Raw genomic sequence first — 26,855 nt, forward strand, 5'->3', positions numbered from 1 at the left:
GTTGATATGGTGCGGGCCCCCCCCCCCCCACCAGCTCAGCGCTACCTGCACAGCAGGAAGAGGGAGGAGGCCAGTGGGCTTCTACAAGGCCTCCCCTCTCTCCTTCCCTCAAGACCTGGGGATAGAGCCAGTGGGATTCCAAGGGTGGATGGGGGCAGGCCAGGTGCACATGTTGGCAGAGCTGTTCCCCAGTGCAGCAGACAATCCAGCCCCTGTGCATTAGCCACGGGGTGCCCAGGCCTCAAAAGGAGTCCTAGGAGTGACAGGGATAGCAGACGCGGACACCTCCCCACCTTGCAGTTTATCAGCAACACGGATGGCCCCTAATGTGTGTGGGAAGCTGTGGAGGGCAGGGACAGGCAACCAGAGTGGCCCAAGGTCACAGCCGAGTGAGGATGGAGCCGGGAAGGAGAAGCAGGTAGTGGTGGTCGAGAAGCAGGAAGCAGGTCGGTGGTCGGAGAAGCAGCGGGCGGCATGAGATGCTGAACCCCTCGCCTGCTGGTGTGCATGGCAGTGCAGGAGGGAGGCCTGAGGATGAGATGGAGGGTTTACAGGTGAAGACTTTCCTTCCACTCTCTGATCTGCATAGAGATGCCCACAATGCCCACACTGCTTGGCCTGGACAGACCCACCTACACCTTAACCAGATGGGCAGAAGCCAGGCAGAGAGGTAAAGCACCTGACACGGCCTCTCAGTATCGTGTCTCATTCATTCACCTTCATGTCACAAGAAAAATAGCTACATCTGCTCCATGCCTCTAAGTTCCATCTTATTTCATGCTCAGAAGTGACTGTAAATCAGCTGGACCTTCCAGGCCGCTTTTACAGCTGGGGAAACTGAGGCAGGAAAGATTAAAGCTGGGATGTGAAGTCTGGGAATTGGTTTTGGTGTTCACTGAAGCTGGGATGTGAGGTCTGGGAGTTGGTTTTGGTGTTCACTTTCCATGCCGTGTTCAGACTGGGGCCTGGCACGGAGGATGGTTTTCGGGAGTCCTCAGAAGGCAATCCCGGTCCACGCCTGTGCCTCTGGCTGCCCCGGTTTGCAGGCCCTCCTGTTCTGTGCGCTGCTTCCCTGCAGGAAGACCTCGCCCCCACAGCACTCCACTTACTCAGGAACTGCTCAGAGCAACTCATCAGGAGCCCTGAGACCTGCAGCTTTTGGCCCAAAGGGCTATTTCCTCTGGTTCGATGGGCGGGAGGGAGGAGGGGGGGAGGAGGAGGAGGAGGAGGGTAGCATTGGAGGGCTCCCTGAGGAGGAAGACAGCTCTGCTGGAAACAACAGGCGGGAAGGTGAGGCCAGAGTCCTGGGGACTGTCAGGCGCCCCGGCGCGCGGGCTTCCCCTGGGTTGTATAATCAGCTGTCACTTCAGCATTTCCCTGCGTCAGGCTTCGCAAGTACAGATGGAACATTAAACAGTGACTTCTTTATAAATATTTAACTCCCACTGTTTAGGAACTGCTCGGGGCGGGAGACAAAATAAGATCTGCAGGCCGTCCGCTGTGTGGCCCTTGTGGCATTGGATCGCGAGGGTCAGAGTTTTGGGGGGCGGGTGGCAGCAGCTCTTCTAAAAGCCCTTTGGCTCTCAGCTGGCAGGGTCGTGCCCTCTGTTGAGGGGTGCATTCGGGGACACATGTCTGCATGTTCATGGAGTTGTTCAGACCTAGCGCATACTGTTCTGGAAGCCACAGCTAACATGTCTGCACAGTGGCTGGGATTGGCATTGGTGGTATTACTGGCACGGCTCCATATAGAAGCCTTATTGAGATATAATTCACATACCCTACAAGTTACTGGCTTGAAGTGTACAATTCAGTGGTTTTAATAGGTCGGTGGAGTTGTGCAACCGTCCCACAATCTATTTTAGAACATTTTTATTACCCCAAAAAGAAACCTCGTATCCTTTAGCAGTCATCCCCCCCCCCCCATTTCTGCCAGTGTCTCTGGATTTGTCTGTCTCATGTATGTATTCTTGTTTTATATATGGGTCTTTTGTGTTGGCTGATTTCACTTGGCATAATATTTCCAAGTCTCTTCCATGAAACTTCTTGCATATATCAATGCTTCATTCTTTTTTTTTTTTTAAACAGCCGAATACTATGTCGCTGTATGAATCCACCACACTTTGTGTCTCCATTCATTTGTTGACTCGGAGGCGGCCGACTCATTCAGAAACGAGTCTCTGCTGTTCTGGGAAGAGGTCTGGGAGGTTAACGTGAAGCCGGTGGTGGAGGTGGAGGTTGACATGTGCTCAGCTGGCGAGCCGCGAGCCGCTCAGCTTTTACTTAGCACTGAATGTACATGCCAGACACCGTAGGAGGCTTATCTGGTAGTTCCGACCGACAGTATCAGATTGTGGTATAATCTCTCGAAGAGATCTACACACGTCTCCTAGGCCGTCCTGCTGGGGGTTTTCTGGATAGGAGGACAGAAGGCTGAGTTTGTGTCCTAGGTCCGTTTCATGTGACATCACGGGGTGACTGTCCTTAGGAGAGAGAAGCAGGGAAGAGACGCACGCTCGGGCGATACGCCCTTTCTGCTGTCCCGCGTCTCTGCAGACACCTGTCCCCGTGGCACCCCTCCGCGTTCCTCGTCCCTGGCCGTCCCCACTGCTTCAGCACTCATCTCAGCGGCTGACTCAGCGCGGGCCCGGTATCTGGCTTAGGCAGGAAACGTTAAAAAATGGGCACTCTTATCATTGCTGGTCATTTCCCGGTCATCTAGGGATGACTAATTGTAGTGGATGCTGCTGGTGTTCTTTCCCCGGTCCCCTTGACGGGACGGCACACTCACCTCCCAGCTGCTGAAGTTCACGCTGCCCCCTTCTCTGGAGATTTGTTGCCTTATCCAGGAAGTTGCTCACCCCCCCAGACCCCCCCCCCCCCACCGTTCCCCAGCTGCTGCTGACTGGGTACAGCAGGCCAGCCACCCTCCCATGCCCCCCCCATGCTTCCAGGTGGGGTGAACTTTGTGGTGCCATTCATGCTCCAGAACTCCCGTGGGCTAGGGCTGAGGCTGGTGTCCCGCTGAGACCCCCTCCTTGCTGAGCCCCCTCTCAAGCTGGCCTGCGCCCCCCACTCCCTTTGTCCCGTGCACTCTCTCCAGCAGACAGGCCAACAAGAGTTCTCATCTCAAGGTCCTCTTTCTGGGGAGTGCACCCTCAGACCCTATCTGGTAACAGCGTCCCTTCCTGGGTCCCCTCTGATGACGCCGAATCTTGGAGATTGCCTGCTTGAGCTTCCTTCCTGGCTTGGCCCACTAAGTGTTGTGTTTTGTTGGATTTGGTTTCAAAGTCTTTTCAAACTAATCAGACCCTAGAAAAGGTCTGCACTGAATCACAGTCCTGGCACTGTCCCTCCTTTCCTCCCTCCCTCCCTCCTTCCTCTCTCTCCTCCTCCCTCCCCCCAATCCCATTCCCCTTCAGCGGCATCCTTTCCTGTGTCAGCAGTGACCTCAGCAGAAAAAGGCCTTGGGAAGGCACATGGGAGGTGCAGCAGGCTTGGTGCCGGACAGCCCAGCATCAAGGGCAAGCCCTACCACCAGCAACCGGGTGGTCAGTAGTATTTCTTCTCCAGGCCTTGCACTTTCTCATCTGAACCCTGGCCTGGTAATTTCTCTTACCCGCCACGGTTGTGAGGACTCAGATGACATGAATGGGTGTCCCGGGATAGTGACTGGTCTCAAGTCAGTGCTTGGTTCACAGGAGCTGCAAAAATGTCCCAAAGGACTTCATGCATTTGGGTCTTCAGCTTGCCAGCCCGCTGTCATCCATCCAGGCCCTATTCGGGTCTCATCGCTTTTGCTCACATTGTACCTTCTTCCTGGATTCCTCTTCCTTTTTTCTCTGAGCCCACTAAAGGCAGCCCTACAGATGCCATCTCCTGTAAAGCACCCTCGAGTACCTGACAGGTGGGATCATTCTTCCCAGCATGGCCATCCTTGCCAGGTAGTGGAGGATCTATAGGATTTCTCTGCTTCACGACTTCACTGCCTTCACGAGCGTGGTAGGCATGTGGAGGGCGTGTGTGTTCTAGCCGCATCCCTCACCAGCTGGGCGGCTGGGGCTGGGAAGCTGTGCCAGCTGCTTACCCATAGGACTCGGAACACGTTTTAGGTGCACTATCAGCGATGGTTTCCTGATAACCTGGCAGTTCTGAATTGGCCAGCAGTTGGAAGAATAAACAAGTACCAAACAAGCAGAGGAAATTCCATAAATGCAGAGCTGTTTGAGTTAACATCAAGCTAAGGGCTAGGGCGCCTGGGTGGCTCAGTGGTTGAGTGCCTGCCTTCGGCTCAGGGTGTGATCCCAGGGCTGGGGATCGAGTCCCACATCAGGCTCCCTTGCAGGGGGGCTGCTTCTCTCTCTGCCTGTGTCTATGCCTCTCTCTCTGTGTCTCTCATGAAAAAATAAATAAAAAAGCTAAGGGCTAAGCACTTTTAAGAGATTTTATATGTGGTCAGTGGGTGAACTAGACTGTTGCCCCTCTGGTCAACTTTCAAAAGGGGTCCAGGGGCCATCGGCTCCTGCCAGAGCTTGGACCCACAGAGCTGAGTTACAAGGGGGACATGAGGACCATCAAATTCCAGAAAATTGGGACTCTTCTTGATTCTGAGTTGTGGTTGTTGCTTGCAAGGATCCGCTGTGACGGAGTTCGCTCTATTACGTCCAGCACCGATGACTGCCACCGCCCCTTGGAGGCGACTCATCACTGCATCTCCCTTGTCTCCCTGGCCCTGCCTCCGACTCCGGCACTCTGTCCCCTCCCTTTGAAGGGACACAGTGCTACTCACAGCCTGGCCCTCTGCGGTGGCTGCGGACAGGGGCTGAGAATAAGCTTGTGCCCGCGGCCGCCCTCCAAATACAGCAGGGCTGGGTTGACCTTTAAATAGACGGGCCCTGGGCCACTCAGTTCCTGGAAGTTTGAAGAAAGTCAGCCTTTCAAGTGATGTGACTTCCAACCTCAGGAAAGATCCCTGTGTTTGCGAAAGCCATAATTGACTGCTGCTTTTGCACTTCATTATAGTATGTGGCTGTACAGCCAGTCGGAGCCAGCATGCCAGGGTTAGGAGGGGAACATCCTCAAGTATTTTAATATACCCCTTCTTAGAAGCAAGATAAACATATGTATTGTACTTTGCAACAGAGGCGGGGAGGGGGGGGAAGGGGGAGGCCTGGCACCGCATGAAAGGTCTTTTTAAACTCAATTCTGAGGTTTTTCTTTTTCTTTTTCCTTTTCTTTTTAAATTTTTATTTGTAAGCAAAGCTGGCATGAGAGAACGATGCCAGCATCTTTTGAGCTGCGTGGAAACCGAGTCCCTCCCCAGACTACAGTCTGCTCCTCCTGTGAGTCATAAACTACCACAGCCTTCGCGCGCCTGATGAAAAAGGCCTGGCTGAAGGTTGTCATCACAGTTGACTTAGATGATTTACTCTTGTCCAGGAAGCCTTTCCTCCAGCTCTGGCTTTGCAATTATGCAAAAAAAAAAAAAAAAAAAAAAAGGGAAAAGTTAATGAAGATGCATAATGGGAATCTAATCATGAGAAAATATTACACACATCCAAACTGTGGGACCTGGTTCAAAATAATTGCCCTATAACCTTGAGAAGCAACAAGGTCATTCGAGTTAAGGAAAGCCAGAGGACCTGTTCCCAGATGGGAGAAGAGTGACGAGATGTGACAACTCGGTGTAGCGCTGATTGTGGACGCTCCGCTGATGTGCATGGGCTAGGATGTGATGTTACTACGTGTCTGTGTCACCTGCCTGCTGGTGCTGGTGGGCTATAGATCTGGGGAGAAGGTCCTAGCTTTTGGAAGTACCCCCGCAGAGTATTCTGGGGCGCTGGGCTGGCCACTTGCTCCAACATGTTGTAAGGAAAAAGAATTTGCACTGTGCTCTCAGCCTTTGTCAAAGTTGGTGATCATTAAACAAAAAAAAAACAAAAAAAACAACAACAACAAAAAAAACAAAAAACAAAAACAGGGGCGCCTGGCTGCCTCAGTCCGTAGAGCACATGGCTCTTGATTGCAGGGTCATGAGTTTGAGCCCTATATTGGGTGTAGAGCTTACTTTAAAAAGTAGAGAAAGAAATAAAAAATCAGATAACCAATGGAAGGGGAGAAATCCCTTTTGTGGAAAGTAAAACAGATCTAGGGTTTTAAATTCTGACCCAAGGGGCACCTGGGTGGCTCAGGTCATGATCCCGCGGTCCTGGAATCGAGTTCCACATCGGGCTCCCTACAGGGAGCCTGCTTCTCCTTCTGCCTATGTCTCTTTGTGTGTCTCTCATGAATAAATAAATCAAATCTTAAAAAAAATACATAAATTCTGACCCAACGTTTCACATTAACCGGAGAACTTAACCTCTCTGTGCCTATTTTCTTGGCTTTTAAAACAAAGGATGTGCATCTGTGCGTGCGTGAGTGCACGTGTGTACATGTGTGTGATAATTTCTTTCCGGGTGGGTTGTTCTTGAGTAGGAAGTGACAACAGTGAATGTAGGGCCCTAGCAGGCCGCCCCAAGGGACCAGATTGGAGCATCATGGGTTTTTCTTGCCCTCGTACCCGGACTCTGTACCTTCATGTGAGCAGCAGGTGGATTTGCAGACTGCTGAGAACTGAGTCCTTGGTGGCATTATCTCTCTGCCTTGCTGATGGCACTGTGATCCATGACTCTGTCACTTGAGTTGACGTGCATTTTAAGATTTTGTTAAACTCCCCTAGCATCCTCCTACGACTCCAGCAAGAACTTGACGTTCCTCATTTCCATGCCCCTCTCCTCTGCTGGCTGCCTCCTGGGAGGGCTTTGTCCATTTTCACTACACAGTGTTGGGGATCGGGGTGTGTGTGGGGGGTGGAGGCTGGCAGCTTGGCCCCCCCCATACCCAGAGCCCGGCTTAACCACTGAGCCGCCCGGCCACCCAGCGGGTGCACGCTGCCTAAGGAGGGCCCCAGAGACGCTGAGTCAGATTCGCAGTGGGCCCGAGCCAAGCAGGCCTGCGAGCCAGACCTCTCTCTACCACCCTAATAAAGCCAGTGTTTACACAGGGTAGAGGTGCTCATCAGATGTTTTTGCCAATCCCCAAATACGGCCATGGCCAGAATGCGGGGGGGGGGGGGGGGGGGGGGAGGGGGAGGCGGGAGGCGGGGGGGGGGGGTGCTTGTTATGTAAGGCCCATGGCCGGTCCCCAGACAATGCCACTTCCTCGCTTGGCGAGGCGTCACTGCCTGACATCGGGTTACTCATTTCCTCTGGAAAACTTGGCAGGTCGCTCTGCCCCGCTTCCTCCTCCCGCCACATCCCTGGGCTTCCTCTACTGAATGTTCTCCAGGTTCCCAGGAACACCACCACCCGGGGCCCGGCCTTCGGCGGTGGATGGAAAGGGCTGTTGGGCCCAGGGTCCATGTCACAGCCGGGAATGGCCTGCATCTACAGCCCACCTGCCGAAAACCCAGCGCTTGCAGCAGAAAGGGGTCCCAGTCACAGGTGTGGGGAGGCCCTGGGGTGCAGGTGGGGCTCAGGTGGGCAGCTCAGGCCGTCAGGTCACACTTGGCTCCTTCCCCATTCGTGGCAGGTGTCTACCTGAGTTGCCTCTCCTGTGTAGCTTTTAGCTCCTGCTTTTCTGACCCTTCTCCTGGCAGAGGGAATGGATGAAGGGTTGATAAAGGGAAGACTGAGATGGATTTCCCTAAGTGGGCGTAAATAGTGTGTGGCATGCAGAATTTGGGGGATGCATGAGCTTTCTTTCTTTCCTGCCTACAATACTTGGAACGTGAACACTTGGAAACCAGCCCTGTTTACTCCCTTCCAAGCACCAGCTTTATCATACTCCCCCCAGACGTGGCTGAGTCCCAGCCTTCTATGGGCACATCACTGGACTCCAGTTAACTGGGCAGGCTTGCTCTTTGTGAGCATTTTACCTGATGGATCCAAGCTACAGCCTCGCAAGCTGCTCTCAAGGCTGATTCTCCATTGCCAATTCAAAGATAACTGCATACACACATTTCTGTTTTGGTAAGTGCACGAACACATGTGCACACACATAAACACCCCCCCCCACCCCAACACATGCACATACACACATGTATGGATGTATATGTGCCCCCAGTGCATGTGGGGCATCGTGCAAAGTTACTGGCATATTTTTTCTATTTACCAACTGTAAAAGTTTAGGAATTACGGATACATTTATCAGAACCCAAACCCTAGTTCTGTGGGTTATCGTACCCTGCCAACAGCCCTGGAGGTGACAGTTTTATTCCTGTTTTATAGATGGGTATTGATCCACTGTGCAACTCAATGACACTGATACTCATTAAGTGCCTTTGTGTGCTGGATTTAGACAGAAGACTCAGCCCTGCTCCCCACTTTTCCCATGGAGAGAGGCACTGACCCCACGAGCGTGGTTCCCTTGGAGGTACACTGGTGGAGCGGAGACCCTGTGTGTATGCAGGTGGATTGGACAGGGAGGCAAGTGGCGGGGCAGAGAGAGGTCTTCTTGGATTTGGCAGGGACAGACCCTAGAGACATTTGCTTAGTGTGTGGCTACCCTGAGATAGAAGTTCAGGGGTTCTGTTTTGATTTGCTTCCTGCATTCTCTGGGCTTGACCATGCTTAAGAGCCTGGGCTCGTAAGAGCCTGGGAGATTGACAGAGCTGAGTGCAAATCCTGCCGCTGCCGCCGCTTTCTAGATGAGTGACCCATAGCCACGTTTGCTTGGTATCTTGAGTCCTGGGTTCTTCATCCATGAAATGTGAATGGTCGTCACCTGTGTCTCGTAAAGCAAGAGGGTCAGATGAGATGGACATGTGATGTCTGGAGAAAGCTGTCGGCTGTGGGTGTTAATGGAGCTGTGTGCTGCCTGTAAGTCGGCATTTGTCATCACAAGACTGAGATCCAGCTGCAGGCTGCGGCACCCAGCGCCTGTCTGCGCATCGTGGCAGGTCTCCTTTGCCCCATGTTGGCTGTCTGCTGAACGAAACTGAGAAGGTGACCTTCATATTTGCAGGGGGCAGGAGCTTCAGTCTCTCGTCGAGCATTTCACTGAATGATGGTGACTGCATGAAATTGTTTTGTGGGGCACGATCCTGCTCATTCAGTCCTTGGAGAAAAATTTATCGAATACCTCCTTTGCCCCAGGTCCCTGTCCCTGCAAAGACCGCCCTGCAGTCTTCATCTCCGTCAAGCCACCAGCCTGGTGGTGGTGTGGGGGTGGCGCCCGCAAGGAGTTTGGGCTGCTTGAACCCTTCACTCTGTGCTTTCTCTTCCCCAGAAAAGTCTGGGCTCTGGAGGATTCCAGACCACTTCCTTCATTTAGCACAGCTTCCCTTATGCCTGCAGTGTTTGTTTACAAGTTCCCTCGATAGCTTCCAACGGGACTGAGACTCCGTTCCTGGGATACAGAGCCACGCGGAGGTGTTGGGAAGGTGATGGAGTCACGTTCTTGATGTTGGCTTGTCAGCGATTTACCGGAGCACCTGGAGCCGGGGCGGGATTGACATGCTGGTGATTGCTCATCCCTTCTCCGCTTTGGTCGCCCTGGGGCCGGGTGAGCTTGGGCGAAAACTGACACGCGGCGGTTTTGTTTTGTCATCATTGCTGCCCGTGGGTGCTCCGGTGTCCACCCAGGCCCTCTTAGGTTTTCTCTTCTTTCTTAAGATCTCCCTTCCCTCAGGAAGGAGGTAAAAGACAACATCTGTGTGCTGGCTGGTGTCTTCCCTGGTCTCTGGTTTGCTGTTTGTTTCTGGAGGTTATTTTATTGCTTTTTTAGAGAAGTTGAGTCCGTCTATGTTTCTTGTGCATGTGTGTACATGTGAGTGTGTGCATGAGCGCGTGTATGTTTGTGTTTGCGCGTCTGCACGCGTGTGTGTCTTCTCTGTGTGCTCCTGGAGCAGTTGCCGTATGTAGTACCTGCTGTGTGTTGGGCCATGGGGTGGGGGTTGTCGTTCACCAACACTGAGACAGCCACTGGGAGGACAGGTGTTGTTAACATCCCCTGTTGCAGAGGAGGAAGTGAAGCTTCAGAGCCGGGAGATCCAGGGCCTCACCCGAGGTAAATGTCACTAATGTCAGAGTCACAACTGAACCCGGGGTTCTGAGTGCACAGAGTAGGGGAAGGTGAGGTGTGCATGGCCTGTGGCACAGAAGATGGGCTCTGGGTGCACAGCAAGGGGGAGCTTACTTAACATTGCTGAACCTTTGTTTTCTCACCTGTAGAATGAGGTAGTAATAGTACACCTAAGAGCCACTGAGAATATCTAACAAAGTCAAATCTTCCATAGGGGACACAGAGCAGGGTCCAGCGTGCAGAATGCACTCTGACACCCTTGGGTTGTTGGGATCCTCCTGGTTCAGGTGGATTTGACAAGAGCTGGTGACTCACCTGAAGACGAATGATTCTGGAAGGTGTTGGTGGGAACTGTGGGCTCAGGAGGAGACTCTTGGCAGGTCTGGACACATGGCTCAGTGATGGTAGAGAGGAGGGTCCGAGCGAGCAGTGGTCTTGGGATGAACGTTGTTGGGCAGACAGTGCTTTCTCTAAGCAGGACGGAAGCCCTGAAGTGGCCAGGCTGGAACACTTGTTTGTGATGAGGAGTTCCCCACCCTGTCAGCCACCTTTGTTTTGCTTTGATGGTCTTTCTCAGAAAGGAGGAAGGCTGTGTTGGGTGTGGCCTCTGACTTCCTATGGCTGCCCTGATGCTGGCTGTGCTCTGAGCTTGGCGGACTGTTAGATCCGCACCTCCTTCCGTCCTTTGGCACGGGCCAGGCCTCCGGGCTCCGGCCTTGGGGACATTCCTCCACCCCCACCCCCACCCCCTGCAAATGTCCATCCTCAAAGGCTGCAGGGGGCAGTGAGCACTGCTGAGTGCTGGCGGCCTGCAGGCCAAGACAGCTTCCTCTCCTGCTCCCGTGTGAGTGGGGGGCTTTTGGGCGCCTCACCTTGAAGGTGGCCTGAGCTGCTCTGCTCCATAGCCTTGCCTGGGGACATGCCCTTCTTAGTGACCTAGCCCAGCTCCCCCTCTGCAGACCACATACCCCACAGAGTAGCGCCTTCCTCCTAGACGCCCTGCTCGCCCTTGTTTGGATTCTCCGTGTGCATTCTTTCGTACGCCTTGGCAGAGTTTTGCACAGGAAAGAATTTGCAGATCAGGAAAATGACCACTGTTGTCCCACTTCCTGTCCTCGTTTTCAGTCCAGGCTGAGTCACCAGCCCACGTGGGCTTGCAGTCTGCATCGCTCGCTTGGTGGTAATCTTATCTGGTTCAGTGACTTTGTTACGGGCACCCACTTGGCCTCTACAAGTAAACGGTAAGCACGGTGACAGCAAGGACAAGGAGCTGAAAGGTCTTGAGCGCACGTCTTGAGATGTTTAGCGGCCTTATCCCGTGTAATCTTTCTGAGCATCACCCAAGCATGCTATTACTTAGGGTTCAAACCTGAAGCTCAGAAAGGTAAAACATTTCTAAGTATCACTTGCTGTGAAAGGGACAGAACTGGAATTTGACCCCCGCTGTCTCTGTCGCCCCAAATCATGACCTTTTATGTGCTCTGTCCTCGTCAAAGCCTGTTTGAGGATGGATGCTGTGATGCCAGCCTCTCTCTGTTCTTCCCCTCCTGGCACTTATCTGGGATCTTCCAAGACCTGCCTTTTTTACAGCAGACTGAAGCCACTAGAAATCCCTGGCTTTGCAGCCTCTTCAGGCAACCGGGGGGGGGGGGGGGTTGTTTACAAGGAGCAGAGCCATTCAGCGAATGAGGTGTCTTTGCACAGCGAGTGCGGGCTCCCGCGTTCTGATTGCCCCCCAGACCCCTCCCATTCCAGAATTGGTGCCCCCCTTGGGCTGTCTGCAGAGGCCAAGAGGAGTCGACAGTGCTCAAATGTGAGTGAAGTTAAAAATCCCAGCACTCTCCAGGAGAAGCCAGTGACTACGCACGGCTTTAGGCCCCTGAGCGGGTCCCATTCTGGGACGGAGAAGCCCAGCGCATCCAGTTTCTTCTTGGCCAAAGATGAGACTTTGACTCCTGTCAAACGCTGTATCCATGGCACTCTGTTCCAGGTGAACAAGAGATGCCCCAGAGTTTTGAAGGCTTGTGACAGGAGCTCAAGGCCTTACCCTGTGCTTATGCAGATCGCATAGACAGGTCACCTGTAAGATTCCTTCGGGGGTTCTGACATATTTTCTTGCCCCTTAAAGTATTTAAAGAAAAATGACACCTTGAATCAGCAAGGCCATTTGTTCTCAAAGCTGCAAAACGAGAAAAGGTGTCAGCTTCCCTGGAAATGAATGAAAATCGCAGGCTCTTTTTACAAATAGGTGATACCTTGGGTTGCACTTTGTTATTTCCTCTTGGAGTCTGTGTATGGCGGCAGCGTGGGCTCTGTTAGCGCTGCTGTCGTCACGCGGCACAATGCACCACATGCCCTCAGAGAACGTTCCCATTGCCTGTCTCCCTTGAGCGGTGCTCCTTGCGGTGAGGTGGACAGAGCAGACCTCACACCCATGTGACAGGTGAAGAGACAGAGGGCTGGGTCGGTGGAAGGATGTGGGGCTGTGAGCTGTCATAGAAGCCCCTTCCCTTTTCTGATGTTTGGTTTCTCCGTCGGTTGGTGAGAATTGGCCCTGGGGCTTGTACTAGGGGTCTTCCTGCTTCATCTTTGTCTCTGCTGTGCTTCACGGTTATCGAGGAGGAGAGAGCTGGGTCTGTTTCAGCTGCTCAGTGTGATTTTTCCTCCGACCTTACTCCGTGTGGGGGTTCGGCTCTTGCCCTTCCCTGCCAGTACCGTGGCCCCACACCCTGATCTGGGAAGGGGACATATCCCAGCAGAAGGCACCTGTGCATTGTGGACAGAGGAGACTGGATGGGGTGGCCTGGCGGGGTAAGTCGACTAGAGAAAGACCGTGTTGGGAGACATCAGGCTGAGCCAAGTGGGGGTTTCTCGAAGCCCCCAGGTCCCTGGGAATGCTATGCTCTGAAGAGCCTCCCTTTGGTTCCCAGGGCACTTACAGTCCCAGCTGACCACACTCCACCGGGCCTTGTTCCGAGGTACCTGGGTGTCTTTGGCACACACCAGTCATCATGATGGTTCTTGGTAAGGTGGGGCTGGGCTCCCAGGTTCTCTCCTTTGAGGGGCCAGTTGGCAGCCCTTTTGGTGTTTGCAGTTTGCCATGAGGGACACTGAGAGTTGAAGATATAAAGTGGCTTGCTTAAGGCCACGGGCTGGGAAGAGATGACAGACACACGGACTTAAGGCCAGGAAGGGTCTGTGGATTTCCTGTGTCATGCCCAGAGCTGCAGAGCCTGGAAGAAGGAAAGCTTTTCCTTTCCTCTAGGTAAGTCCATGGTCATCTACCTGCTGGAATCCCTGTTTTTCATCTTTCCCTGGGTCTCCGCACCAGGAGGATACTGCTTGAGTAATTGAGGTACATGGTGCCAAGGTCTGGGATCCTGCTGCTGTGCCGGGCCTGAACTCTCTCCATTTTGTGAGGTCTCGGGGGGGCCAGGGGCAGGCCCAAACAGTGGGACAAGAATCATCCACTGGGGGAAGAAGCAGCTCCTCAGGAACTGCTCTGGAGGCATTTCAGCATTGTAACACTGTGGCAGATGGGTGGGCGCTGCTGAGCACGGGCCTGGTCTCTCCACCATCCAGGCCCTGGCTGGATGGAACTTTCCCCTTAGTTTTTCTGAGACAAGTTGGTACTATCTTATGTTTTTATTCTTTTTCTCAATTTCAGTTTAAAATAAGTGCATGAAAAGAGAAACTCCAGTTAGAGTATAAGTCCACATGTAACCTCTGCTTTGTCCTCTAGAAACTTGATTTGAAACCATTCTTCCAAGAGGCTGTAGCGCAAGGTGGCAGGGCCAGGGGTCCCTGGAGTCCTGCTGCCGCCAGGTCCTGGTCGGCCCCCTTGCTGGCTCTGTGGCTTGGGGTATCCTGATTTGTCTTTGTGTATCTTCCATGTGGCTGTGAATGCTTTTTACCTAGTGTATTTGTTTTTTCTATGGCTGCTGTAACAGCCCAGGGTTAGCGCCCATTCAGCCTCATTTATTACGTACTTCTATGGATTAGAAGTCCGACAGGGGTCTCACTGGGCTAGGACCAGGGGATCAGGGTGTCCTTGAGCTGCATCCACTTCTGCAGACTCTAGGGGAGGGTCCATCTCCCTGCTCATGCCAGTTGTTGGCAGAGTTCTGGTTCTGGCACATGTAGGATGGAGATCCCTGTTTTCTTGCTGGCTGTCAGCTGGGAGCTGTATCCGGCTTCCAGAGGTGGCCCACATCGTTGACTTGTGGCTTCCTCCCTCCATGGTCAAATCCAGCAACCGAGCTTCTCACGCTTCCGCTTCCTCCTTCTCATCTCTTTGATCCCAGGGCACAAAGTTCCCCTGATTTCAAGGATGCATATGATTAGATTAGCACACACTCATAATCCAGAATAATCCCCAGCTCAAGACCCTTCTTAACCTGAATCATATCTGCAAAGTTCCCTGTCAGGGGGGTAATATAACATAGTCACGGGCTCTGGCAATTAGGATGCAGACGTGTCTTTTTGGGGTGGAGGGATTCTTCTGCTCACTGTGCCATAGGGGAAGTTAACTGATACACGCAAAGTGCTTACAATGATAGGTTGAAGCCCCTGAAGTTGCCAGCATTCCACTGTTGACCTACAAAAAAGGCAACCTGATTATATCTGGTCTGTAGTAAATCCTCCATTAAATTTTGCTTTTGTAATTACAGTGGTGGAAACTTCATGCCTTATTTAGCTGGTTTGCTATTGTTCTAGTTTCCTATTACTGGGTATTACTTTTTTAAAGTTGTTATTACTATTATTTTCCTATTTTAATGCCGACGGTGAACATCCCGATACACTTTGCAATCATCGAGTCTTCAACAAACTGTGGACTGCTGGTTTGGGGGCCTGTGTTTTCCCTCTTTACTCTCTCTCTTCCCGCACCCAGCCTCTGGCAGTCCTAGAAGTGCCCCCCTTCTATTGTCAGCCCCCTTCTGGAAGGTACGTGTGGAGTGGGACTTTAACCCTTTGGGACATGGCAGTCCCTCTCTGTCTTCCAGGGAGTGTCTTGATTTTCTTGGGCTTCTTGTTCTTTGAAGCAAGCATGGAAGGCGCTGTCCCCTTCGGCCCCTGCTTGGGGGTCAGTGACACTACAACGCCCTCCCCCCAGGCAGCCTGAGCTCCAGGCCCCCCCAGCTGCAGACTTGAGGCTGCCCTCGGAGTGTGGTTCTGTGTGCCCAGCTGCGAACCACTCGCTGCGTATGGTTCTTCATATGGCTGCGTGTAGGCTGGATACTCACACTGGTCAGCCCCTACCAATCTCCGCTCATGGAAGTGGGTGGGCTCTCTGAGAATTTGCTCGACTTGCTTCAAATCGGTGAGCTGACCTCTCAGCCCGGGTTTGTCTGCCTGTGACCCCAGGAGAGGATTTAGACCCAGGTCTCTGTGTATTACCCCACAGCCGTTCTCAGGAACACTTCTTGGTTGTGTGTGACCGCTCAGCAAGCAGGGAAGGTGCCTAATTTATATCTTCGTGCATGGACACTGATGTCACCCACCTTCTCCCCTTTGACCCAACAGCAGCCGTCATCCATTCTACAGGTAGTGAAACTGAGGCCCAGGAAGGTACAGGGCTTTCTTGCAGTCACACCATGTACTAGTTGACCAGAATTAGCAATAGTAACCTGGTGAGGTGGAGCAGAGTGAGCTGGGTTCAAATTCTGACTTGGCTTACCAGGTAAAGTAACAGTTCAGTTCAAGTACTGCAGCCTCGAGCTTTGCTGACTTTCAGTGGAGAGAAGGGCCATTGGGGTCAAATCCTGCTTTGAAGTTGGGCATTGGTTCTCCCCACCCAGCTGCTGGTTGGGGTGGCCCTTGGGGTGGCCCTTGAGGAACCCAGCAGGGAGGTTCCACAAGCTATTCTTGGGACTCTGAGGGATAAAGCACAGGCCAGGAGCCGGCCCTGACTCAAGGCCTCCTTGGCAAGCTCAATGACCTGTCTTTCCAGCTCTCTTTTTATTATGTCTGGAGCCTTTCTCCTGAAGTCCTAAAAGAAGAGAAAGTGCTATTGTGGGGACTTTGGGCCTCAGGGCCTGGAAATGTCCCCGGAATAAAAGGTAATGTAATGGCCTTACGAGCCCATCTGGTGGCTCTGTGAGATGACCCGCATCTCCCTGGGGAGAAGACACTCAAGTCCTATATTTCACAGTGTTCTTGCCCGTTGGCACCACCCCCAGATCCAGCCCAGGGTCTGACACACAATAGGCTCTCAGCAGCAGCATTCAGGGAGAGGGTGGCTTTCTCGGGAGGTCCTGGCATCATTACTTCCTGCGTTGAATCAGCTCAGGTCGTATTTCTGGCCGAACCATTCTAAGGCTTCTGTGGGTATGTTAGTCCCAGAATGATTTTTGTTAACATTTCAATGCAAAATAATAAGTACTGTTTTGTTGTATTGAGAAATACAGAAGCTCTCCTTGTAGGACATCCAGACCATGAAGATGCTGAAGACGTGTGGGAGGTCTAGAGTACCCTCAGCACTCTTGACATTTTGAACCAGAGAACTCATTGTAGGGCTGTCCTGTGCATTGTAAGATGTTGAGCAACATCCCTGGTCTCTATTCACTAGATGCCAGTAGGTAGGACTGTCTTCTCAAAGCCCAGCCCCCCAATTGTGATAATCCAAAATGTTTTCAGACATTGCTAAACATTCCCTTGGGGAATGGGGCCAAAAATCACATTTTGTTGAGAACCAGTGGTCTGGATGTGTCGTGTCTCCCCAGCTGGTAGAGTTGACATAGACTTCCACAGAGCCTGAAGACAGGCTGACAGGTAGCTTGATCCAGGGAAAAGAACCCTGAGTTAGGTGTTTAAAGTGAATTTCAGGGGCGCCTGGGTGGCTCAGTCAGTTAAGCATCTGCCTTTGCCTCAGGTCATGATCCCAGGGTTCTGGGATCGAGTCCGTGTTGGGCTTCACACTTAGTGGGGGGGGTCTGCTTCCCCCTCCCCCTGCTCATGTGCACCCTCTCTCTCTCTCTCTCTCAAATAAGTAAATAAAATCTTAATAAAGTGAATTTCATGTTAAACACATAGGGCAGGCGTCCTTCTGTTTCCTAGCTGTGTCACATCGAGCATATCACTCAACATCTCAGAGCTGCTTGCTCTCCTCATCTGTAAGAGAAGAATAATCCCGTGCCCTTAAGGACTCTTTGTGTGATTAAAGATAAGGTGGTCAAGGACTTCACATTCCATGAGCTACTCAAGAAAAAGTAGGTGCTGATTTAGGATTAGTAATGGAAGGCATCTTGGGGAAAGCATATTTGGCTCTTGCGCAAGCTTCGTTGGACTATTTTTATGTTTAATTACAGAGATGGGAATGTGAGTGATCAAGATCTCCACTCCGAAGCCGGTGTGACTGAGGGGCTGAACACGGACTGCGTTTGAAGAGGCCGCTGCGGGTTGGGTTGCTGCTGCAGCCACGTGCTGGCCGCGTGACCCTGCACCGATTCCGTAATCTCAGTTTCTTCGTCCGTGAAATGGGTGGGGGGTGGTGGGGGGGAATAAGACTCCTGACCTCCCAGGGCACTGTGAGGCTTCAGCGAGATCACAGATAGCATCTGCCCACCACTGTCCTTGTGTGGGGATGACCTCCGAGGTGCTGTTGTCCGGTGCTCTGCAGCACACCGGGCTGGGCCCGGCACCAGCTCAGGGCGGCTTGTTTGGGAACCTTCCCAGGGAGCTGGGTGCAGTCGAGTGTGGGGATTTCTTCTTTCTCCTCTGCCTTTGGGTCCTCCTTGAGTTTGGATCTCTCTGCCACAACTGTGTCCTGTTTTTCTGTGGTACCCTGGGTTCCACCCCAGGGGATCAGGCTTTGGAGGGAGGGGATGGGGCGCCCCGAAACACAGACAAAGGCGCCAGCTAGCTAGCTCCCCCCTGCCACCGGTGCTGAGCCAGGATGCCCCCGGCAGGAACCGTGGCCATATGGCCAGCAGGATGCCTCGTTGGGAACAGTCAGCCTGGCCCCTTTGAAGCAGTTTTAAGACCAATTTGGTAACTTGATTTGGAAAGTGGTATCGATGACTCCGAGGGTGCAGGCTGCTCATTAGCTGCCTTCTGGGCCCAGCAAATTGGGTTAAGTGGAATGAAATCGCTTCTCCCCTCCCTAGGCTCATGGCTGAGGTCCAGGCCCCATTGTAATGAGAACCTCTCCTGGGCAAAGGACATTGAAAAGCTTTCCGGGGAGTCTGGCACTCTGTTTTCATCTGTGAATTCTGCTTTCCCCTGGAGGGCAAGGCAGGAGGCTGATAAGACTTAAAAATGAAGTGGGTGAGCGAGTGCAGAGTGAGGGGACGTCGGGTCAGAGGAGAACGAACAATGAACAGTTGTGAAGTGTTTTTCAAGGGCTGGCTCTCCTTCCCCTCTTGAGACCTACTGTGCTTGATGCCTTTCCTTTCTTCCTTCCGTCCTCCCCACCCCCCACCGCCCCCCCCCCCATATTACAAACAGTGCTTCGAGGAACATCCTCCTGCCCTCCTGGGCACACGTGTGAGCGCTCCTCTGGGGTTTATCCCCCAAGGTGACATTGCCGCCTCCTGATGAACATTCTCCGTTTTATAGATGCTACTGAAACTCTTTCCAGAACAACAGCACTGATTCACACTCCCACCCTCTGTATGCAGGAGCCCCGGTTTCCCCACCGGGTCACCCACATTCCACACGTGCAGATTTTCACTATTGCTAATCCGTCCAGTGAGATGAAATTTCTGGTCATTTCCCTGATGGCAAGCGAGAGAAGGCTGAGGCCCCTGTCTGTGTGCACGCACCTGTCCTGGGAGGAAGGACCCTGAAGGCGGCCCCACAATCCTCCCGGCTCCCTGCACCTGTCCTGGGAGGAAGACCCTCGAAGGTAGCCCGAAATCCTCCTGGCCCCCTGCACCTGTCCTGGGAGGAAGGACCCTGAAGGCAGCCTGAAATCACCAGGGCCTCCTGCTCTTCCTCGACTCCCAGGAAGACTGATGGATCCATCCATCCTTACCTGAGCACACGAGGTGTGCACCTGAGGTGATTCACTGCCCAGTTCAAGTTTGGTGCTGAAGGGTGTCTGTTTTAAATCCTTCACCAAGCTGTTTTCTCTACCATTTAACTGCAGAGGGTTCTGAGTTCTTTGGGAAACAATCACACCACTGAGCCCATTTGTACATCTCCACCCCCCCCACCCTCACCCTCCACCCCCTGCATTTCAACTAACCAACATGTACTGAGCATATTATTCAGCACAGGATATAGAAGTGAAAGTCTTAGGGCCTGGGCTGGCTGCTAGAATTGTTGCCGCCCTACCCTTTATCAGCCCCATACTCCGGGGAGAGACCCATGAGCTTTCTGGGCCTTGGAACTAAATGACCGAAGCTGCCATCCTCACAAGTTGGTTGTGTGCAAGGGTGTTTAGAGACAAGCCAGGCACTGCCTGGAAGCCACGCCGGCTAGGATGCCCGTGCAGACCCCTGTGGACTGAACTGCTGCTGGTCTGTCTGGGTGCAGTCCACCCTTGCTTGACTTTGGAGGCCAGATGGATATGGATGGAGCTTATGGTGGGTGGCCTTCATGCTCATGGTTATTCATTCAGAGCTGCCAAGCGATTATTATGCACCAGCCATTCCATCAATTCTATGGAGTGCTCTGTATGGCTAGGGATGGGATGATAAGCAAAAACAGAGACACATTCTGCCCTTGGGTGGCCTCTAGTCTAGTGGGGGAAAGAGCAAAGCATTAAGGCTTTGTAGCAAGGAGAATTCAGTGCTAAGAAAGCATCTTCACATCTCCCAGATGTTTCCAGGTGCCCTTGTCACTCACAAGAGGAAGGAAGCAATACTGATCTTTATTGCTTTGGTAAGTGTGGTTTGCCTCTGAGAGAGTGCTGATCCCCAAGGAGAGGAAAGAGAAGAGACCATGGCAATAATATTACCTGGGAATAAAAAGGATGGCTCACGTTTATGAAGCATTTACTGGGTGTGTCAGACCTTCCTGTAAGTGCTTGGCACAAATAAGGCAGGGAATATTATTATCCCACTTTTACGGATAAGCAAACTGAGCGCACAGTGGCTGTCTGTCCACAGAGCCGACACTCAGGGGTCAAAGTTCGGGAACAGGAAGTACCTCTTATCTGAAAGTGTCTGGAGTGTCTTTCCCCCATTTCCTCCCAAGTAGCAAGCTCTAGGAATGATTCTATTCATTTATGTAACATTATTATTAATTAAAATGAAGATTTCGTTTCCGTAGTGCCTTTGCAAGGTTAAAACCCATGGTCACCCTTTCATGATGTGCCTCTTATTTATGACAAGGGGTGATCCGTTGTTGAAGGCCTGTCACCTGGCCATCTTTTCTCACCTTATAACGACTAGATGGGTGTGTTACTCAATTTGCACGACAAGACGGAGGCTCAGAGGGGTTCTGTAGCTCACCCGAAGTCACATAGCTGGGTTGAATGGATGGGAGACCACAGATGTCTGCCTTTTGATGTCCGTATTTTTATTCTCTTACTGGATGGCAAATGAGGTTGGTCGATATGAAGAGACAGTTCCTGTTCCCCGAAAGCTGATCGAGACAGTCTGGATAAAATACAACTATGAACAAGCCCTTTTAAAATTTATTTTGTCCTGGAAGCCTATACTGCTTTCTGATCTCTCTGCTACGTCTCCTCAGTCTCCCCTGCTCAGGCCATGGCCAGGCAGGCACAGCGAGCCTGCGGGTCTGTGGGTCTCAGTTTGCCTACCTCTGAGGTGGGCACAGCTGTGACCACCTGTTTTACATTTGGGAGAACGGGGAAGTTTGGTAGAGTCTCACCCAGCCTTACCTCTTAGTAGGTTTGATACCTGGGGCAGGTTTTTGGATCAATGTGGACCTCATCATGTGTGTATTGAGTGGCTGCCAGATGCTGAGTCTGGTGGCAGAAATCAGAAAAGAAACTTTCATAGTCAGTGATTTTTTAATTTTTTTTCCCAAGTGCCAAAGTGACCTTTCCCTGATGGTTTCTCATCCCTAGCAAAGTACCTGTGCTTTGTTTGTTAGTTTGTTTATTTATTTATTTGTTCATTCTTTTAATTTTAATTTTTAAATATTTTATTTGAGAGAGAGAGCATGAGCAGTGGGGAGGGGTAGAGGGAGAGGGAGAAACAGACTCCCTGCTGAGTAAGGGAGCCTGTCACGGGCCTGGGTTCATGACCTGAGCCGAAGGAGGACACTTAATCAAACTGAGCCTCCCAAGGTGCCCTGAGCCTGTGCTTTAAATGGTGGTGGACATTGCATGTGGTAGCGACTGCATTCTCTGGGGCAGCAGAGAGTGATGATGCTCTTTCTCTCAAGCTAGAAAACGTGCAGATCTCTTCCTTGTGCCCCAGTTCCTTCAGATTTTGATCTTTGTTCATTCCGGTTTCTTCATCCCCTCCCCGGAGAGCTTGACGGCCAGTATGAGCTATGAATTGTGTCCCCTTTAAAATCTATATTTTGAAGTCCCAAACTCCCCCCTCTCCCCCCCAAGGCCTCAGAATATGACTGTTTCAGACACAGGGTCTTAAAAGAAGTAACGGAGTTAAATGAGATCATTAGAGTGCATCCTAATCCAGGGTGACTGCTGTCGTTACAAGAAGAGGAGAATAGGACCCAGACACACACCCAGGGAAGGCATGGGGAGAGACTGCCATCTGCAAACCCCAACCTCCCCAGAGCCTTGGTCGCTCAGCCTCTAGAATTGTGAGAAAGGAAATTTCTGGCGTACAAGCTACCCATCCAGTGGTGACTTGCTGTGGTCGCCTGAGCTGACCAGCCTGCACGACCACAAGTGGCTCGCCCACTCTGAGCCCCGTTTGCCTTGGCCGTAAGAAGGGGGGGGTTCAGATTTCCACCTGACGGGCTAGGTCGGGGTGAGACAGAGTAGCTTACAGGCATTGAGAGCTCATGGTTGGTCAGGCCCTGACAACACACATCATGCTCACGGGTCCCCTCTTGGTGGGGGGGTATTACTGTTCCATGGCACAGATGAAGGAAGTGGGGCGCAGGACTGTTCCCTAACTTCCCTGATGTGACTCCGACAGCAGAGGGGAGCCAGCCTTGGGCTCCTGTGCTTGGCCTCTGGAGCCTGCATAGGGGATCGCTCTGTCGTCCTGGGTCTTCCTGCAAGGAGACGGTGTGTGTCAAGGACTCAGTATGACAGCGCCTGGCCCAGCTGCCGCGTGGAAGGTAGACCCCCTGTGACTGGAACTTCTGTTTTCTGTGTTGAGTTTAGGTTGTATGGATCTCACGAGCTGTGTGTCCACTGTGTGTGTCTGTCTGTCTTCTCCTCTCCCTTTTTGGGTCCCAGCACTTCCTTTCCTGTTACCCCATGAGCCTCCTCTCACTCTATTTGTCCTCCTCCCTCATCATCCCCGATCTTAATTGACTCTGGCTTCTGTCCCAGAACAGCCGGGCCCCCGGACCTGCCGTGCTTCGGTAACACCTCAGATGGTTAAGCAGAGGGTGGCTTTTATTAAACAACACGTGCCCATGAATCTGTCCTTTCCTCCCCGGCCTCGTCCCTGTCTTTGTCATCATTCGTAGTTTTGAGGGCTTTGGAGTCTCTGCCTCCTTTACAGAGCATCTCTCCTGGCTCATCAGTGAGTGTCAGGCCCCCGGGGCCGGGGAGGCCAGTGCTGGCCTCAGAGTTACTCAGGCCTTACGGTAACAACACATCACCCTGAACGCGTTCCAGCCGGGGCGCCGACCCAAGCCTGCCCTGCCCGCGCCGCTGGGTCTTGTAGCCAGGCCTTAGTCACTGGCCAGAGACTCTTCTTGTTCAGGCTCAGGCCAACCCCTCCTTGGACGGCCCTGGTTCCTGGCAGAGCTTTGTGCTGTAGGACCTGGATTCCTCCTCCTACTTAACGCCAATGGAGCGCTCGTTTGTTGAGCACGTACTTGGTGTCTGATGCTGCGCCGAACACTTTACAAACATCTTCTCATTCACTTCTCTCAATAAACTTCTGGGGCAGGTGCTCTTCTAACCTCCCTTTCACGGAAGAGGATGCTGGCTCAGCCGCATGAAGGCTAACAAGAGAAAGTAGCTCACCTGGCTCGGGTGACACCTGCATACACCTGCTGCTGTCATGATGCCTAGTTCATGGACGGAGAGATGAGCCCCGGGTGTCTCTGGGTCCCCTCGCTCGCACAGGCTTGTGGTCTGCCTGTCTAGCCTGAGCCACAGAGCTGTGCTGTAAGGCGAGGAAGCATCAGCAGAGGTTTCTAGGTGGGCGTCAGTGGCCCCCAGACTCTAGAGCATGAACTTTCCCCCTGCTCCGTGGGGCTTGTGTGGGATGGGCGGGTGGAGCTTCCACTTTCTCCAGCGGGCACCAGGGAGAGGGCTACACGGTCACCAAGCACAGGTGGCCAATTTGCTTAAGGGACTCTGGGAAGAAGAGGTGGCCGAAGGGTGAGGAGACAACTGAGAGTCACATATGGGAGAGATGGGCCTGGCAGGACTGACTTGTATTCCGAGGGCCCGGGCCCCTCTTTCTTGACCCTTGGCACCTGCCCCAGGCCCAGGCTGCAGTCCCGAGACCAGGCCCCTCAGCGTGCACCCTGGATCCACAGTTCCTCCTCCCCACCTGTCCTCCATAGCCACCAAGAGGTGCCTCCCCTCTCGAAGAGGTGGGGGCGACAGTGGAACACAGCACCGGCCTCCTCAGCACTTTCACACTTTAGGAAACATTTCACAGACATGATCTCATTCCATTGAGCCATCACATGGGGATTCAGGCCCCCGTTTCAGTGAAGGGGGAGGTATCTGGCTGGGAGCTGGCCCCCACTCTCCCAGAGCTCCGTCATACAGAAGCTGAGGGCTCCTTATACAGAGAAGTGTCCAGGCTCCTGTCCATCCTTCTACTCGAGCCACAGCTGTGAGGGAAAGCTCAGGCTTGGCCCCCGGATGCAGGACTTAGAATCATCAAGAGGAAGAGAGCCTCACAGTGTGGCTCTGAGTAAGCTCAGGAGATCACGGAATGGTCTGGAGATGAGAGCGGAAGGGAGCTCCTGGCGGGAGAGATGACAAGCGTGTACCAGAGGGGAACGGGGACAGCAACAGCAACCATCCCTGGGAAGTCTTGTGCCTCGATGGCGCCAGAACCTCACCATCCTCACGGTGCTGGTCCTTGGCACAGCCCTTGGAGGAGAAAGGCGTTTGCCCCATTTTGCAGACCGAGCACCACATCCGGGATTCAGCCCGGGGCTGACCCCAGACCTCCCTTCTCCCCTCCTTGCTCTTGCTCCTTACAGAAACAAAGCCAGAATCTTTTGAATGTTGCTCTAGGAAAGTTTTATTTTTTAAAAAATTAATTTCCTCCTGCGACGCCTGGCTTGTGACAGATTGTAGGTCGAGAGCCAGATCTTGGGGCTTTGCCGTGCAGGTAGGCCCAGAAAAGCTGCTCCCCTGGCAGGAGAGGCCGGGGCAGCCTGCAGTTTCACTGTCTCAGCGGGGATGGGGGAACCTGTTAACCTGCCTGAGAAGCTAATAAAACAATCCCAGTGAGATCATGTCTGTTAAAGCCCTTTGAGCTCCCTGAGCGCCGAGGCTGTATTAACACGCACCCTTATTACTGCTTACTCGGCAAAAATGTCCCCAGGGCCGCAAAGCCCGTTCCCTCCTTCCAGCCCCCTCGGTTCCTTAGGCGTTTTATATGATGCTTCCTTTGCATCTTGAATATCGGCCAATTTTTTTGTAACCTGCTATCCTAGAAGGCACGAGCATATGTTGGCACTTATGTTGTGCAGAGCTTTGTGTATCCGTTGACTCCTTTAGACCTTACAGCCACCCTGGGAAGCGAGATGCCTGTACGTCCCCTTTTCAGGCGAGGCATCTGAGGCCCAGGCTGGGAAGGTCAGCAAGGTCACAGCTCAGAGCAGTGGGCAGGCCTGCTTCCGAGGTGTGTTTACAGGTCATGCCTTGCCACAATCATGTCTGCGTTTTCCAAATCATTCTCTCCAGCAAACAGAAGCTGCTCTGCCCTTCTTTACCTGGAGGAGGGGAATTTGGCCCCTGAGATGAAGGCCATAGTGTGTTGTTACTCATTTTGCTGCAAAGCCAGGGCTGGGCCATCTCTGTCCTTTGGAGTAGTTCTGGATAATCGGTGGCCCCGATCTGCAAGGCGGGGGGGGGGGGGGGGTGTCACCCTACCACAGCCTCCCTGTGCAGGAGGGCCTCTCCTTGGCTCTTTGCATGTGGTGCCTGGGCAGGTGGGCTCTGAGGTTGCCCTGAGGACCTGACCCGATGCCAGCACTGTCGCCTTCATTGATAAAATCTGGTTCTTCGGAATCCCTTTATCAGGAGGGCTGTAGAGAAAGATGGAGGAATAGTTCATCATAGCTAACATCTTTTGAGTGTTTAGTATGAGCCAGCTAATTTTCTGGAAGTGTCTAGTGTTGGGTCTGGCAGGAACAACACTGCCCATGCTCCTTTCAGGCTCACCATGGGATCAGTTGAGCAGATAATTTGCTCCCATTTTACAGACAAAGAAGCTGAGGCTGAAGCTCAGAGTTAACCAATTTGGGGCTGAACCCAGATCTCCTGACTCAGAGGATTAAATATTCCCCTTCTAATACTTAAAAAAAAAAAAAATCTGTTGTGAGCCCATTTCCATGTGGATTTCCTAGATGACTGGCTTTTTTTTGACTGGAGCCCAGTTAGATGGGTCAGAAGCAAGCTTGACACACCCTTTCCCTTTCCCAATGGAATTCCAGCTGCAGAAGACACACACAGAAAACCAGTGTGTGGCCAAGGGACGTGGCTGCAGGACTTTGGAGAAAACCCCCACCAAACTTCAAATAGAACAATCTCAAATACTTCTTAGTTTGTTACTAGAAAACAGACCACGAACAGAGGCAGAAATGAAAACAGACACTGGGCTTTTGTCATTCCTTGGCAAGGACCCCGAAGAAGACTTGCCCTTGGAGGGCACGCTGGCCCTGTCGCCAGCTCTGCCTGCCGTGTAGGTCTCGGCATATTGAGAATCATTCTTGGAGGTGAGAGAGGCCTGGCAAAGCCTGTGTGGTAACTGGTAGAGGCGTTTCTCGAAGAAGCAGTATCTAGTGTGGTTGCACGTCCTCTACCTAGACCCACCCAGCAAGCGCTGCTTGTGACCATGTCATGTCCTCATGTCCCACAGAGACCCTCCCGGTGGGAAGTGCAGGGCGTGGGCCAGTGCTTTATGCGTGTTTGTGCGTGCACTCCCCCGTGTGACTCCTGGAGACTATTCCCCAACACCTCCGAAGGGGACTGTTTGGAGGTAGGGCCTAAAGAGGTGGTTCAGTTAAATAAGGCTATTGGGTTGGGGGGGAGGTCTCATCTCAAGTCCCCCGGGAAATCTGGACTCGCAAAGAGGGACACTGGGGATGTGAGCGCCCGCAGGAAAGACCATGTGAGGACATAGAGAGGAAGGTGACCTGTGTGCAGGCAAGGAGAGAGAGAGCTGAGGAGGAACCAAACCTGCCAACACCTTCGTCTTGGACTTTGAGGCCCCAGAATTAGGAGAAAATAAACTTCTGTTATTAAAGCCACTCCGTCTGTGGCATTTTGGTACAGTAGCCCTAGCAGAGTAATAGACCGTGTGTCTGGGGGCAGTGCCATCAACTAACTAAGCTCTGTGGGGAAAATATTAATTTTCACACCAAGTGGGACAAATAAAACCAACAGGTAGCCTCATGTTGGTTGAAGTCAAGCTTGAAAATTACCAAAAATTGTTGACCTGGCGAGCTGCTTAGATTTTGGAATTGTGCGCAACAGTGTTAATCGTTTCCGTCTTGTAAGTGAAAATCCAAGCGCAAGGAAACTTAGT

General features: G+C 52.5%; 1 long non-coding RNA gene across 15 annotated transcripts in view; it reads left to right on the plus strand.

Moving 5' to 3' along the window:
- The window catches only part of LOC112662462 (uncharacterized), a 180,755-nt gene that overhangs the window by 98,772 nt on the left and 55,128 nt on the right, over positions 1-26,855 (plus strand). For 2 of the 15 annotated variants that reach the window (XR_004803259.2, XR_004803263.2), the window contains one exon: positions 17,373-17,514. The exons of the other annotated variants lie outside the window; for them this stretch is intronic. This is a non-coding gene — a long non-coding RNA (uncharacterized LOC112662462). The remainder of the gene's footprint in view (positions 1-17,372; positions 17,515-26,855) is intronic. 15 annotated transcript variants of the gene reach the window in all.

This window comes from Canis lupus, chromosome 13, assembly GCF_003254725.2.
Source record: "Canis lupus dingo isolate Sandy chromosome 13, ASM325472v2, whole genome shotgun sequence".
NCBI classification, from domain to species: domain Eukaryota; kingdom Metazoa; phylum Chordata; class Mammalia; order Carnivora; family Canidae; genus Canis; species Canis lupus.